A 16,527-nucleotide genomic window follows, 5' to 3' on the forward strand; every position below is an offset into this window, starting at 1 on the left:
CCCCATTCAAAAGCATTGATAGTCAAAAAAGGTGGGTTCCAACCCCCAAACCCCCTTCCCCTGGATCTAAATGATATATAATAATATGACCAGATTTAAATGTCATAGTTTGGCTTTAAATTACAATTTTGATAGATTTTGAATATTTATTAAACTCTAAATAAAATTTAAATATGACATTATGAACAAAATCTAAATTCCCTCGGAAGTTAAGCTAACTATTGTAAAAGATTGTTAAATATATATGAAATATATGCTGTGAAAACATAACAAGTTGACAGGTTGACATGTATAGTTGACACAAATTAAATACGGAACGGAAAGTTTAAATTGAAACATAACAAACAGTTACCGGAAACACGATTTGTTAACAATTATTGTCAAAATCATACTCGAGGGTCTGGAGGGGGGGGGGGTTGCTTTATTTCTGTACTCTTTAATTTTTAGGCCATTTATCTCCATTCTGTATACTTTTTGTCCATTATTCTATATTCTTTATATTTTAGCACCTCATTATTCTCTATTCAATATTCATTATTCAATATAGTAGGAAGCCGTATTCACTGTAAGGCTTTACAGGTACAACTCAGAAATAAACTTTAATTATTTAAAAAACAACAACACATCTTGACCTGAATTTAAAAGTGGATAAACAAAAAAAAAAAACTTAACAAGCAAACCAAATTTAACCAACAATTTAAAAAAAAATGTTGATATTTTGTCAAAATTATAACATTTCTGTATATATTTGAAATTGTCAAATTCAATGCATTTCCCTTGAAAATCTATAAGATATTTCCACAAAATTGTACACTTTATAAATTTCATAATACATATTTTTGCATGATTTCCCTTAATTTAATAGTAGAATTCAGTATTCTTTATAAAACTTTACAGGTGAAATGCATGTGAAAAATGACAGCAGGTCAAAAATAAACTATGATTGTTAAAACAATTGTAAAAAAACCTGCAAATATGTATCTTTTCCTGTATAGATTGTTCGATCTGTCAACGTATATTTGTTCCACTGGAAACTTTGTTATAAACTATACCATTTTTGTCTATAACCTTTATTCCGTAAGAAATAAATACTATAATATTACAGAATATTTTTTCCACTTGGAACTTATATTATGATGGAACTTCTATTTCGTGACAGATTAACCGACAACGACATTTAACAGGTTAAATTACCCTTTCAATATTCTCTACTCACAAAACCTTTACAATAATAAGCTTTAAACACTTCATTGTTATAACTTTAATATATATTCAACCTGAAATAAAAACATTTATTATTGTATACCATCACTGTCAGACTGCCATTGATTGCCCCATCATATTGGTTTAACCATTTTAAAAATTTAACCGAACCAAAAGATAAATTCAAAGAACTACTACAGATTTTAGAGCAAAACTGAATATTCTTGAAAAAAGTAAATGTTTTAATGAACTTGACTGTATGATCTCTGAAACTGAAATATCTACTGCTTTGTCATCTATAAAGGTTGATAAAGCAGCAGGCTTTGATAATTTCTCCAATACATGTACTGTTAAGGTTGATAAAGCAGCAGGCTTAGATAATATCTCCACTACATGTACTGTTAAGGTTGATAAAGCAGCAGGCTTAGATAATATCTCCACTACATGTACTGTTAAGGTTGATAAAGCAGCAGGCTTAGATAATATCTCCACTACATGTACTGTTAAGGTTGATAAAGCAGCAGGCTTAGATAATATCTCCACTACATGTACTGTTAAGGTTGATAAATCAGCAGGCTTAGATAATATCTCCACTACATGTACTGTTAAGGTTGATAAAGCAGCAGGCTTAGATAATATCTTCACTACATGTACTGTTAAGGTTGATAAATCAGCAGGCTTAGATAATATCTCCACTACATGTACTGTTAAGGTTGATAAAGCAGCAGGCTTAGATAATATCTCCACTACATGTACTGTTAAGGTTGATAAAGCAGCAGGCTTAGATAATATCTCCACTACATGTACTGTTAAGGTTGATAAATCAGCAGGCTTAGATAATATCTCCAGTACATGCACTGTTAAGGTTGATAAATCAGCAGGCTTAGATAATATCTCCACTACATGTACTGTTAAGGTTTATAAAGCAGCAGGCTTAGATAATATCTCCCATACATGTACTACGTTAAAATATGGACAAACCTCTTTCGCGTATTTCGTCACATAGACTTAGAATTGAACAAGGTTGATATCATGATATTTCTCGACAAAACCGAGTATGTCTCAGGTGCACCTCAAATGAAATTGATGAAAAACATTTTTTTTTATTTTCATGCACATCATCTATAACTAGGAGAAACCACATGTAATCAAAGATTAACTCGCTCTGTCCTAACTTTAAGTACTTGATTCCTAGCCAGAAACTGATCTGACTACTTCATGTAGAGAATGTTGATATATTAATATCTGTTTGTGATCTGATTGATGAAGGCAAAATATAGATCTAGCTTCTTTGCACTAGGCACGAGGATTGCATAGTGGTTACTTAGAATCACCAATGATAATAATGTTGCTTTAAGTATTTATTTTATCAATGACGATTAGAATTATTCTCATATATATATCATACACAGGCACTTGTCTCTGAAAAAAAATCCTATACACCTTTGATATATTAAGGTATATAGGCTTTTTGTTCAGAGGCAAGTGCCTGTGATATCTTATATAAGAATTTTTCTATTTGTTACTATGTATACTTAGGTATGTCATTTAGCATCGTCCCTTGGTGCCTCTTGCAGTTGGACATCATACAATATGTATCAACCCATCTGCATCAGGCACGAAGATGACATGCCATGTTTGTTCATTGGTCATAATCTTTTAACCAAATTGTCTATTTATATGCATGCATACCAGGTACATCTGTCTCCCACCTTGTCCCTTGGTAGCTTTTGGAGTTAAGTTACGTATCCAATAAATTGCCAATTTATTAAAACACTTTATCATGTTGGGGTGTTCTTGAGAAGGAGGTATGTGTGTGTAGTTCATTCATGTTCAAACTGCTTTTTACTTTTCTTTGTATGTATACTGCATAACTGTTTTATGTTGTTGTTTATTTAGTAGTCATATTGTAATATGCTCTTTGTGAGCCCATTTAATGGAAAAAAAAACATCTTCTATACCAAAATACTACAAAATATTTTAACTATTTGATATTCTGTAGTTAAAATTGTATAAATTTCAAATAGTTACTTAGAGTCTTAATTTGATAAAACTTGTAATGATATGGAAAATATTCGATTTTTTTAAAATTTGCAATTTATTCCTATCTATGTTTTCCATTTATAACTTAGAAACTACAAATAGGAATAACAATTTGCAATCATTCTGATTTTCCACGTTTACCCACATAACCCGAACAAACCTTTCTGACTACAATTGTGAGGGTCTGGATGAACGAACAAATCTTTCTGACTACAATTGTGAGGGTCTGGATGAAGGGACCTTCAATTCTTTATTCTTTATTTAGACCAGTTTTCTTTATTATCTTTATCTATTTTGTATATCATTCTCTATTCTATAAATGTCAGCACCCTAGTTTTCTCTATTCATCATTTTTTCTCTTATTTTTCTCTATTCTTCATTTTTTTGAAACTTTGTTTTATTTATGCTTTAATTTTTTCGCCCTTCATTCTGCACATTTTGGCCATTTTTCTCTATTCTGTAAACCCCATCCAGATCCTCTATTTTTCATTCGTATCATTCCCATAAGAAACATTTAATTGTAAAAATAGTTTGTGAACATAAAACTTCTGACGTTATCTATTGTAATTTATATACAATATATAAATATACTGAGGCTATTGTAACATTATAATAGTCTCATATATAGTATCAATATTGTTTGTTAATGACACATGTATGAATACTCCAATGAGCCGTTACGTTTAAAGCTAGTAAAGAATTTGAATTTTAACACCCTAAATAAATTCAATATTTTATCATAAAATAACAGTTTAAATTTGTATATTAAACAATCAAAGAACAGCTCTCTCAACGTATATTTGGTCCTCCTAACAGACGTTCTTCTTACAATCTTGTTATACAAATGAATCTTGTACTGTTAACAAATATTTTATACACTTTTTTTTCTGTCAGGAACAAATACTGTAATGTTTCTTCCAGTGGAAATAATAATCTAGAATTTGTCTTTCATTTGAAACTAATAATAGTTTTCAGAAACTTATATTCTCTGACAGTTTCCTTACTATAGATTTTGCGAAGTGTGTCCCCTACTTCAGATTTTGCCAAGTTTGTCCTAACTGCAGATTTTGCCAAGTGTGTCCCCTACAATAGATTTTGCCAGTATGTCCCCTACTGTAGATTCTGCCAAGTGTGTCCCTTACTGTAGGTTTTTGCCAAGTGCCTGTAATAGGGATTTTGTGTCATCAATAAATTAAACATTTGATAGTCCTTCTTCTTTCCATTATACGATGAAAAGCGATAAAAAAGAAGAATGGTCACAAGTCAAGGAATACGGATCCAAACCACACAAAACGACACGACGAAATCAAACAATGAATTCAAAATACTGTCGCCAACAACATAGACGTTCAAAGCTCTTTTAAAAGTCACCATGCCAACTCTACACTAGTTGTATACAACAATTCAGAAAAAAAGCAAAAAATGGGAGTCATTTTCTACAAATCAAATCTCAAAATCTGTGTTGCTATAACGCTTCGACAATCAAAGTTTATGACAATTAGACAATATACAATAAAACACGAACAACTAATTTATTTTTCTCCCTATTGTAGTATGAGACACGTATAACACATACATGAGTTCACTGGAACTAGAAATATAGTATATCACTGAAACAGTCAGATCTAGTTACATCTACAACTAGAAATATAGTATATCACCAAAACAGTCAGTCCGACCTACTTACATCTGTTACAAGAAATATAGTATATCACAGTAACAGTCAGATCTACTTACATCTTACACTAGAAATATAGTATATCACTGAAACAGTCAGATCTACTCATATCTACAACTAGAAATATAGTATATCACAGAAACAGTCAGATCTACTTATATCTACAACTAGAAATATATTATATCACAGAAACAGTCAGATCTACTTTCATCTTCAACTAGAAATATAGTATATCACAGAAACAGTCAGATCTACTTGCATCTTCAACTAGAAATATAGTATATCACAGAAACAGTCAGATCTACTTTCATCTTTAACTAGAAATATAGTATATCACAGACACAGTCAGATCTACTTTCATCTACAACTAGAAATATAGTATATCACAGAAACAGTCAGATCTACTTATATCTACAACTAGAAATATAGTATATCACAGAAACAGTCAGATCTACTTTCATCTACAACTAGAAATATAGTTTATCACAGAAACAGTCAGATCTACTTTCATCTTCAACTAGAAATATAGTATATCACAGAAACAGTCAGATCTACTTTTATCTACAACTAGAAATGTAGTATATCACAGAAACAGTCAGATCTACTTGCATCTTCAACTAGAAATATAGTATATCACAGAAACAGTCAGATCTACTTTCTTCTTAAACTAGAAATATAGTATATCACAGAAACAGTCAGATCTACTTATATCTACAACTAGAAATATAGTATATCACAAAAACAGTCAGATCTACTTTCATCTTCAACTAGAAATATAGTATATCAAAGAAACAGTCAGATCTACTTGCATCTTCAACTAGAAATATAGTATATCACGGAAACAGTCAGATCTACTTGCATCTTCAACTAGAAATATAGTATATCACAGAAACAGTCAGATCTGCTTTCATCTTCAACTAGAAATATAGTATATCACAGAAACAGTCAGATCTACTTATATCTACAACTAGAAATATAGTATATCACAGAAACAGTCAGATCTACTTGCATGTTCAGCTAGAAATATAGTATATCACAGAAACAGTCAGATCTACTTACATCTTCAACTAGAAATATAGTATATCACAGAAACAGTCAGATCTACTTGCATCTTCAACTATAGAAATATAGTATATCACTGAAACAGTCAGATCTATATATATCTACGACTAGAAATATAGTATATCACCAAAACAGTCAGATCTACTTATATCTACAACTAGAAATATAGTATATCACAGAAACAGTCAGATCTACTTTCATTTTTAACTACAAAAAATATAGTATATCACAGAAACTGTCAGATCTACTTATATGTACAACAAGAAATATAGTATATCACAGAAACAGTCAGATCTACTTTCATCTTCAACTAGAGATATAGTATATCACAGAAACAGTCAGATCTACTTGCATCTTCAACTAGAAATATAGTATATCACAGAAACAGTCAGATCTACTTTCATTTACAACTAGAAATATAGTATATCACCAAAACAGTCAGATCTATTTATATCTACAACTAGAAATATAGTATATCACAGTAACAGTCAGATCTACTTATATCTACAACTAGAAATATAGTATATCACAGAAACAGTCAGATCTACTTTCATCTATAACTAGAAATATAGTATATCACAGAAACAGTCAGATCTACTTTCATCTTCAACTAGAAATATAGTATATCACAGAAACAGTCAGATCTACTTATATCTACAACTAGAAATATAGTATATCACAGAAACAGTCAGATCTACTTGCATCTTCAACTAGAAATATAGTATATCACAGAAACAGTCAGATCTACTTACTTCTTCAACTAGAAATATAGTATATCACAGAAACAGTCAGATCTACTTGCATCTTCAACTAGAAATATAGTATATCACTGAAACAGTCAGATCTACTTATATCTAGAACTAGAAATATAGTATATCACCAAAACAGTCAGATCTACTTACATCTACAAATTGACAGTTAATGTTGGGTTTTGATTAATCGTTACAAAATATAACATGACTTCAATTTTCTCATTGTGAACTTTCGAAAGTTTGATTGAAGGACCATTCAAGCAGCACGTGTTTACCAAAGTGATGCAGTATGCCAGTACTAGGGTTTCAAATCATGAATTTTTTAAATAATGTTTGCCAATAAGGAAGGTTTTTAGAAACAAGATTCTTAATGGTAAAATTGAAATCACTTCATGCATCGAATGTTTGGCGGACTCGATCGTGATTTCGTTGACTGTTATGGATGTGTGTCCCATGTTATCACGGATATGATCAACTTGTCGTAGACTACAACCCAGAAAGGCCTGTGTTCTTTTATGACATCTCCGAAATGCGACTAATTATTTGGGTTGTTCTTATCATGAACAATACGTGACGCAAGTCGTATGATAAATGTCATTGTTTGCTCCCTCGCAAGTTGATGCACTTAGGATGAGCAGAGCTTTTTGTTTTTAATTCTGTGATTATTTGACTTACAGAAAATAGCTTTATACGAGATTCCGTCTGCTGTCAGTGATATTGATTGACTGAGTTATCGAACTTATTTTCACTTTATGCAATAGAAAATTAAATGTACTATATTGTCTAAATAAACAATAGGATTGGATATAAGTTATTACAACTTAACATAATCCTCTTCAAATAATTACATTATACAAAAAGTCAAGAGGACTACAAATATATATTTAAGAACGATTGGAAAAATATTTACATTTGTACGACTTTGCCCCCCGCAGAGCTATAGAACAACAGTACATTAACGGGTGTTACACGGACTCTTTTTAGATGATACACGGACTCTTTTTAGTTGTTACACGGACGCTTTTTATGAATAGATTCACTCGTGCATGATCAGTGATTTCATGGGCACTTTAACTTTCAATTAGATTTGAACTTTTTGGTTCACCGACATATTTCCTGTCTTTTTATTCAACAAAATATTTACGTTAGCATCAATATCTTTTTTCAAACATTTTCAGTAAAATACTATTCATATCAGTACACTAAGGGATTAGACATTTAACTTCAAAAAGGGGGGGGGGGTATGGTTTTCTCCTAAAAAAAGTTATTTTGATCCCAAATTTTATGAGAAAAAATTTACTATGGTCAAGCAGATGACAAATTAATGTTCTGCATGATTCCTGATTTTCCGAATACCGTATAGTGCTAATTTAAACAAAAATATTTGGGTGATGGCGTTGAAAAGTAAATAGTTAATATACTCAGAAAAGAACATACCGCCCCATTTATGAAGCAAAATAATCGGTCAATAAATGTTTCTTCGATATATGGACATGAATAGTATTTTGGACAATGCTGAAAGTAAAGAAATGATGATACCGACGTTCATATTTCAATAAAAAAAGACAGGAAATAAGTAAATAAAAATCAAATCTTATCAAAAGATAAAATCCCTATCAACTCACCAATGCACGATTGATCCTATAAAAAAAAGTGTTCGTGTAATACACGTCCAAATAAGCAGCAAATCTAGAAGAAAATCATTCAACTTATGTGATCAGTTTTGGACGGTAAGCTGCGATTGGACCATATAGTAACACGTGTTTAATCCCGATCAACATTTGCAGATCTAGAGACGAGCATGAATTTAAAAAAAAAATCAAAGTATATGCCTGAATATATATAATATTAAGACAAAATCCATTTTTTCATAACATTTCATTCACTAATGAAGTAGGAAATTCATTCTTTTGATACATTTATATTGTTATTGAATTTATATATACATATATATCAGTTGCGGATCCAGCCATTTTAAAAAAGGGGGTTCCCAATCCAGGACAAAACAGGGGGGGGGGGTCCAACTATATGTCCCCATTTAAATGTATTGATCGTTCAAAAAAGGGGTGTTACAACCCCCGGGACCCCCACCACTGAATATTGAATTCATGTATTTGGCAACAAACGTGCGATTTTTACGATTTTTTTAAAGGGGGAATGGGGGGATGGAATGGCACAGTCTGCATTTTTTCATCAAAATAAAGATCACAGCCTGTTTATTTTAAATTAAATTAGGCCCCCCTCCCCGCTTTCCGTTTCATCCATAAAAATCAAACGTTAGCTTACTTACCACTAAAATATTTCTTTAATATATTACTTTTTTACGAAGTTGCATTTTAAAAAGTCTTAAATGTGTACAGCATTCATCTTTTACTTGATATGGTTCTTTTTTATCAAATTACTAGATTCCTGATTTTTTTCTTGAAAAAAACTCTCGGTTGAAGGGAAATGAAAAAAAAAGTGTGTTTATACTATAACTCACATTTACTGCTTTATGGCTAGTATCTAAGTTTCTCAAATGTTTAGTCTTGCAAAATGTATTATTACTTTCTTGAAACGTCGTACAAGTCAGATACAAAACAAAAGTAACACCTTGACCTGACTACTCGTGCAGAAAAACTATCCGGCAACGGTTGTTACCGGCCTGTTTCTTTGTTACCTTTGTATTGTATCTAATACTAAATGTATTGATAGAGGTTACATAATATTAGTTTGCATGCCAAGAAATTGCCTCCGTTGAAATTTGCAAACATCCCATAGAGCAAATTACATGGATGGTTAATTTTAACCATTTGGTATATGACTGTGTTTTAAGTGAGACGTACAAGCGGGTCATAAATTAATTTATTGAATGAGATTAAATCTTTAACTACTTATGGATGCCGTAGGAGGTCGACCGGAATTTTTAGCGAGGATTTCTTGGCATGTTACAGATAGAAAACTCAGGGTAAACATTCATAGAACCGAGACAAGGGGCAGTGGCAAATATTTCATGTATATTTTGAACACAAAGAGGATTATCCCGGTACCCTTTGCCAAAAATAATCTTCTTTTTCTTCTATTTGCCAACAGACTTTATGTTATGAATTGTAGTTTCACTTTCCATATTCGGTATTTATTCTAATTTAAGCTCCACGTAGTAAAAATCACGTAATTCAGGAATATAGAATCTTGGAGTTAGACTATTTCTTTCTTTTCGGGCGGGGACTCCAAGCAATCAACATGCATGTGTATAACGGCACTGTAGATTTTCTTATGCCGGTCCGGTACATGAATAGATCGGTTAGAAATCAAAGTTTTAATTTTAATTAGATTAGAGGGTTGAAAATAGAGAGCACAAAAAAAAGAGGGGGTTGGGGTGTTCCACAGGGAATATTTCCTTCTTATGAACTCTACATCTAAAAGATTTTTTTTTTTTTTATTTAATAGAAAGAGAGAAAAACAAATGTAAGACAAATTGTGAATGGTCTTTCTTCCTTTCTCCCATGCCAAGAAATTGCCTCCGTTGAAATTTGCAAACATCCCATAGAGCAAATTACATGGATGGTTAATTTTAACCATTTGGTATATGGCTGTGTTTTAAGTGAGACGTACAAGCGGGTCATACATTAATTTATTGAATGAAATTAAATCTTTAACTACTAATGGATGCCGTAGGAGGTCGACCGGAATTTTTAGCGAGGATTTCTTGGCATGATACCATTACAAGGCAATACTAATCGAAGAATCATTTCATTTGGCGAATATAACTACAATTTACAATTCTGAAAAGGATGAGGTATTGTTCAAATTAAAAAATGTTCTATGGAAAAAAAAACTCAGTTTTGGATATGTCTAGAATTCATGTGGAGTAGACGTTAAAGTTAAGTAAAACCTCTCCAAATCTAATAAGGGACACCGACAAGGAATCACCTAAGAGACACTCACAAGGAATCTCTTAAGGGACACTCACAAGGAATCTCTTAAGGGACACTCACAACTCACAAGGAATCTCTTAAGGGACACTCACAAGGAATCTCTTAAGGGACACTCACAAGGAATTTCATAAGGGACACTCACAAGGATTCTCTTAAGGGACACTCACAAGGAATCTCTTAAGGGACACTCACAAGGAATCTCTTAAGGGACACTCACAAGGAATCTCTTAAGGGACACTCACAAGGAATCTCTTAAGGGACACTCACAAGGAATCACCTAAGAAATACTCACAATGAATCTCTTAAGGGACACTCACAAGGAATCTCTTAAGGGACACTCACAAGGAATCACCTAAGAAACATTCACAAGGAATCTCTTAAGGGACACTCACAAGGAATCTCTTAAGGGACACTCACAAGGAATCTCTTAAGGGACACTCACAAGAAATCTCTTAAGGGACACTCACAAGGAATATCTAAAGGGACACTCACAAGGAATCACCTAAGAAATACTCACAAGGAATTTCATAACGAACACTCACAAGGAATCAACTAAGAAATACTCACAAGGAATTTCATAAGGAACACTCACAAAGAATCTCTTAAGGGACACTCACAAGGAATCTCTTAAGGGACACTCACAAGGAATCACCTAAGAAACACTCACAAGGAATCTCTTAAGGGACACTCACAAGGAATCTCTTAAGGGACACTCACAAGGAATTTCATAAGGGACACTCACAAGGAATCTCTTAAGGGACACTCACAAGGGATTTCATAAGGAACACTCACAAGGAATCTCTTAAGGGACACCCACAAGGAATCTCTTAAGGGACACTCACAAGGAATCTCTTAAAGGACACTCACAAGTAATCTCTTAAGAAATCTCACAAGGAATTTCATAAGGGACACTCACAAGGAATCACCTAAGAAATACTCACAAGGAATTTCATAAGGAACACTCACAAGGAATCTCTTAAGGGACACCCACAAGGCATCTCTTAAGGGACACTCACAAGGAATCTCTTAAGGGACACTCACAAGGAATCACCTTAGAAATACTCACAAGGAATTTCATAAGGAACACTCACAAGGAATCACCTAAGAAATACTCACAAGGAATTGCATAAGGAACACTCACAAGGAATCTCTTAAGGGACACCCACAAGGAATCTCTTAAGGGACACTCACAAGGAATCTCTTAAGGGACACTCACAAGGAATCTCTTAAGGGACACTCACAAGGAATCTCTTAAGGGACACTCACAAGGAATCACCTAAGAAATACTCACAAGGAATTTCATAAGGGACACTCACAAGGAATCTCTTAAGGGACACCCACAAGCATAGCTCTGAATCTCATAAGGGACAATCACAAGCATATATCTGAACCTCCTAAAGGACAACCACAAGCATAGCTCTGAATCTCAAAAGAGACATCCACATACATAGCTCCAAATCTCCTAATTGAATCCGAAAAACATAGCTCCGAATCTGCTAAGGGACACCCACAAGCATAGCTCTGAATCTGCTAAGGGACACCTAAAAGCATAGCTCCGAATCTCCTAATGGACACCCACAAGCATAGCTCTGAATCTTCTAAGGAACAACCACAAGCATAGCTCTGAATCTTCTAAGGGACACATAAAAGCATAACTCCGAATCTGCTAAGGTACACCCACAAGCATAGCTCTAAATCTCCTAAGGGACACCCACAAGCATAGCTCCGAATCTCCTAAGGAACACCAACAAGGAATCTCCTAAGGGACATACAACAAGGAATCTCCTAAGGGACACCCACAAGCAAAGCTCCGAATCTCCTAAGGGACACCCACAGGCATAGCTCCGAATCTCCTACGGGACACCTACACGCAGAGCTCCGAATCTCCAAAGGAACACCCACAAGGAATCTCTTAAGGGACATACAACAAGGAATATCCTAAGGGACACCCACAAGCATAGCTCTGAATCTCCTAAGGGACACCCATAAGCATAGCTCCGAATCATCTAGAGACACCCACAGGCATAGCTCCGAATCTCCTATGGGACACCTACAAGCAGAGCTCCGAATCTCCAAAGGAACACCCACAAGGAATCTCTTAAGGGACATATAACAAGGAATCTCCTAAGGGACACCCACAAGCATAGCTCCGAATCTCCTAAGGGACACCCACAAGCATAGTTCCGTTTATTTACAAATTTAACTTTAAATAAATCAGTTTCTAGGGAACAACATCCGTGTTGTTATTGTGTATGCAAAATGTTTTCTCTGCTATTTCCGGTAAGGTTAATATTTAGGTACCAAAAACAATAAAATAATTTCTACGGATGGTATGTTAAATATGGGGATGAATGAATTGATCTAAAATCTAATGCCAGTAAGTTCCATGCGTGAATTGAAGAGGGGAAAAATAATTAAGAAAATATATCCAATCTCGTTGCTCTATAGTGAGATCGGTTTCTAGTATTATGATAATTATTTATCTACATAATCTGAGATACAGTCCATTAAATTTGCGTCTATTCTTTTAGAACTCAAAGTTACCCATCCAGTTTAAAAATGATTCTTTGCATGCAAATTGTGGAAGTCCAGTAATAATTCTGGCTGCCTCAAGCTCAATTTTCTCAGAATCTCTTACACATCACTCATTCCATACATTTTGTAGCCCGCATACATATCCAAAAAGTTGAAGTATGCATGTACAATATGTCTTAAGATTGTTTCTGAGCAAAGATCTGTTTAGCGACACAATAATAAATGCTATCTTTATGGACTGACAACTTGCAGTTACTAGAAAACGTAACACCCAAATATTTGTAGTCATCAACTTTTTTTTTGTTTCGTCCATTGAATTTTAAGTTAATAAGCCGAAGATCCTTACGGAAATAAAACACATGTGTATTATAATAATTGTGTTTTTTATTGATTAAAATCTACAAGCCACTGTTTTGACCAACTGTTTAAGGTTTCTAAATCGATACATTATCTCCTCCCAATATGTGTAGCATTATCCGAGGAATAAGAATACATAAGTTAACTATCATGAGTAAAAACATCGAATTTAATCTAAACTATAAAATACCCAAGTACTGAGCATTGGGGCAAACCTGCATTCGAGATTCTGAATTTTTTCGAAGCATTTTCTGTTTCCTATCACTCAAATAAATTTTCCTTCTATACAATATGTTTTATTTAATTTCTAATTATTTACTACGTCTCCCAGAGGATAAAAGAATTTCGATTTCGAAACTGAGAACATGCAATTTTAAAATTTCCTATAGAAACTGGAAGATGGTACAACATAGCTAGAACCGATCGTTTATGTACCTTATGTAATATGTTGGTGATGAATATCATTATTTACATGTATGTAATAATACTACTTTCACTGAACTTCGAAAGAAATATATATCGAAATATTATACAACATATCCATCTGTACTGAAAATACAAAAGATGCTGTCATCATGTCACTGTCAGTTATTGCATAATTTAGCTATATTTATCAAGAAACTATTTACTCTCATCTAGAAAGAATCATGTTCCTTATAAGTTTTTTAATCTTTAGATAGTATACATTTGTTATTAGTTTCCTGTTTATTCTGTCATTCAGGGGCCTCGGTGGCCGAGTGGTTTAAGTAGTTACTACTGTAATCACTAGCCAGTCAGCACTGAGGTTGTGAGTTCGAACCTCGCTCGTTCGGGTGCACTCGACTCTAATCTTTTTTGACTAGGATTGTCAGTTTTCCTATCGAAGGTCGGTGGTTTTCTCCGGGCACTCCGGCTTTCTCCACCAATAAAAACTGGCCGCCACGAAATAGCCCATAAGCGGTGCTTAAAAGTGGCGTTAAAACACCAAAAATAAATAAATAAATAAATATTCTGTCATTCAATGTGTGTTTGATTTGTAATTCGTCCTCATATAACATATATTTTGTGTAAATAAAGAATAAGAAAAGGTAAATTCAATTATAACAAAGAGGTGTTCTTTACTTGTCAAATCAAATCAAATCAGTTTATTTACCATTACACCCCAGTTCTATTGTTAAACTTCATAGTTTCTATTTCTCACTGGTGTTAAACTGATCACCGTAACTGCAGTTACGGTGAACTCAACATGGCGGAGCCCAAAACAGGTAAAATCGTCATTTTGTAATTTCTCCGTGTACACGCATTGTTTTAAAAAATTACTCAGCCGCTAGGTTGATAATGACGGTATTGTTGTATGTGTGTGTTCTTAATATCATATGTGACCTTGTTACCGAAATAATAGCCATTGAAAATTTACGGAAGATCATCGTAACTCCAAGAACTTTGTTTGTTATGATAGTGGTAACTTGATTATAAGATAGTCGTAACTTGGGCATGATCATAGTAACTTGTTAGGGATGATCGTAACTTTCTCTATATGCTGATAGGCGACTACATATAAATCGTGTTTGCACTCGTGCGGGTGCACTCGACTCCAATCTTAATTGACTAGGATTGTCAGTTTTCCTATCGAAGGTCGGTGGTTTTCTCCGGGCACTCCGGCTTTCTCCACCAATAAAAACTAGCCGCCACGAAATATCCTAAATGCGGTGCTTAAAAGTGGCGTAAAAACACAAAAAATCAAATCAAATCAAATAAATCGTGTTTGGATGTTTGATAGTGTGGCTAGAACTAGTGAATTATTTACTAATTTACTTTTTGCATTGTAGATATAGTCTTTGTATTTCACAAGTCATAATTTACGGTAAATTTTCTTCAAGATGACAAGATGAGGCAAACAGTTGTGTTGATGTCCTAATCGCTCCTCAAACACTTTTTTTCGTAAACTGAATGTTGTATCAGTTCTTATGGTGTGGGTAAATAAGGTGTGCGCCAATACTGCGTCTGCACTAGACATAAACGAACACATATATAGATATAAGAAGATGTGGTATGAGTGCCAATGAAACAACTCTCCATCCAAGTCAAAACATTTTCCATGTTCACATATTATTAAGGGAAACTATAATCTTTAAATTATGTTCGTTTTCATGTTAAGATATGCTTTATGTCACGGTATCTTATTTTCCTGTGAATCATATTCTTTAAGAGTTTGTATTTTCCATGCTAAGTGCAGTGACTGAAATGCAAAATGTCCTAATCGCTCCTTAAACACTTTTTTTCGTAAACTGAATGTTGTATCAGTTCTTATGGTGTGGGTAAATAAGGTGTGCGCCAATACTGCGTCTGCACTAGACATAAACGAACACATATATAGATATAAGAAGATGTGGTATGAGTGCCAATGAGACAACTCTCCATCCAAGTCAAAATATATAAAAGTAAACCATTATAGGTCACAGTACGGTCTTCAACACGGAGCCTTGGCTCACACCGAACAGTAAGCTATAAAGGGCCCCAAAAAAATAACTAGTGTAAAACCATTCAAACGGGAAAACCAACGGTCTAATCTATACAAAAAACGAGAAACGAGAAACACTTATGAACCACATCAACAAACGACAACTACTGAACATCAGATTCCTGACTTAGGACAGGTGCAAACAAATGCAGCGGGTTTAAACGTTTTAATGGTACCAAACCTTCACCCTTTTTCTGAAACAATAGTGTAACATCACAACATAGAAAGACACACTATAAAATATCAACTGAAATAGCTTAACTATATACATTGTAGCACATATACATGTAACCTACAAAAAAAGTTACTAAGAGTGTTAAATAAAGATATAATGGAAACTATATTTTAGTATAGTTTTAACATAAGGAGGCATTATATTTTTAATATCGTTGACATCTGGTTGTCTGAATATTATACCAATATTTGTTAAAATGTTCATGAAAAACTGCAAGAGAAGAGGGGCGTAAGATACCAGAGGAA

Source organism: Mytilus californianus, unplaced genomic scaffold (assembly GCF_021869535.1).
Source record: "Mytilus californianus isolate M0D057914Y unplaced genomic scaffold, xbMytCali1.0.p SCAF_11, whole genome shotgun sequence".
Taxonomy (NCBI): Eukaryota; Metazoa; Mollusca; class Bivalvia; order Mytilida; family Mytilidae; genus Mytilus; species Mytilus californianus.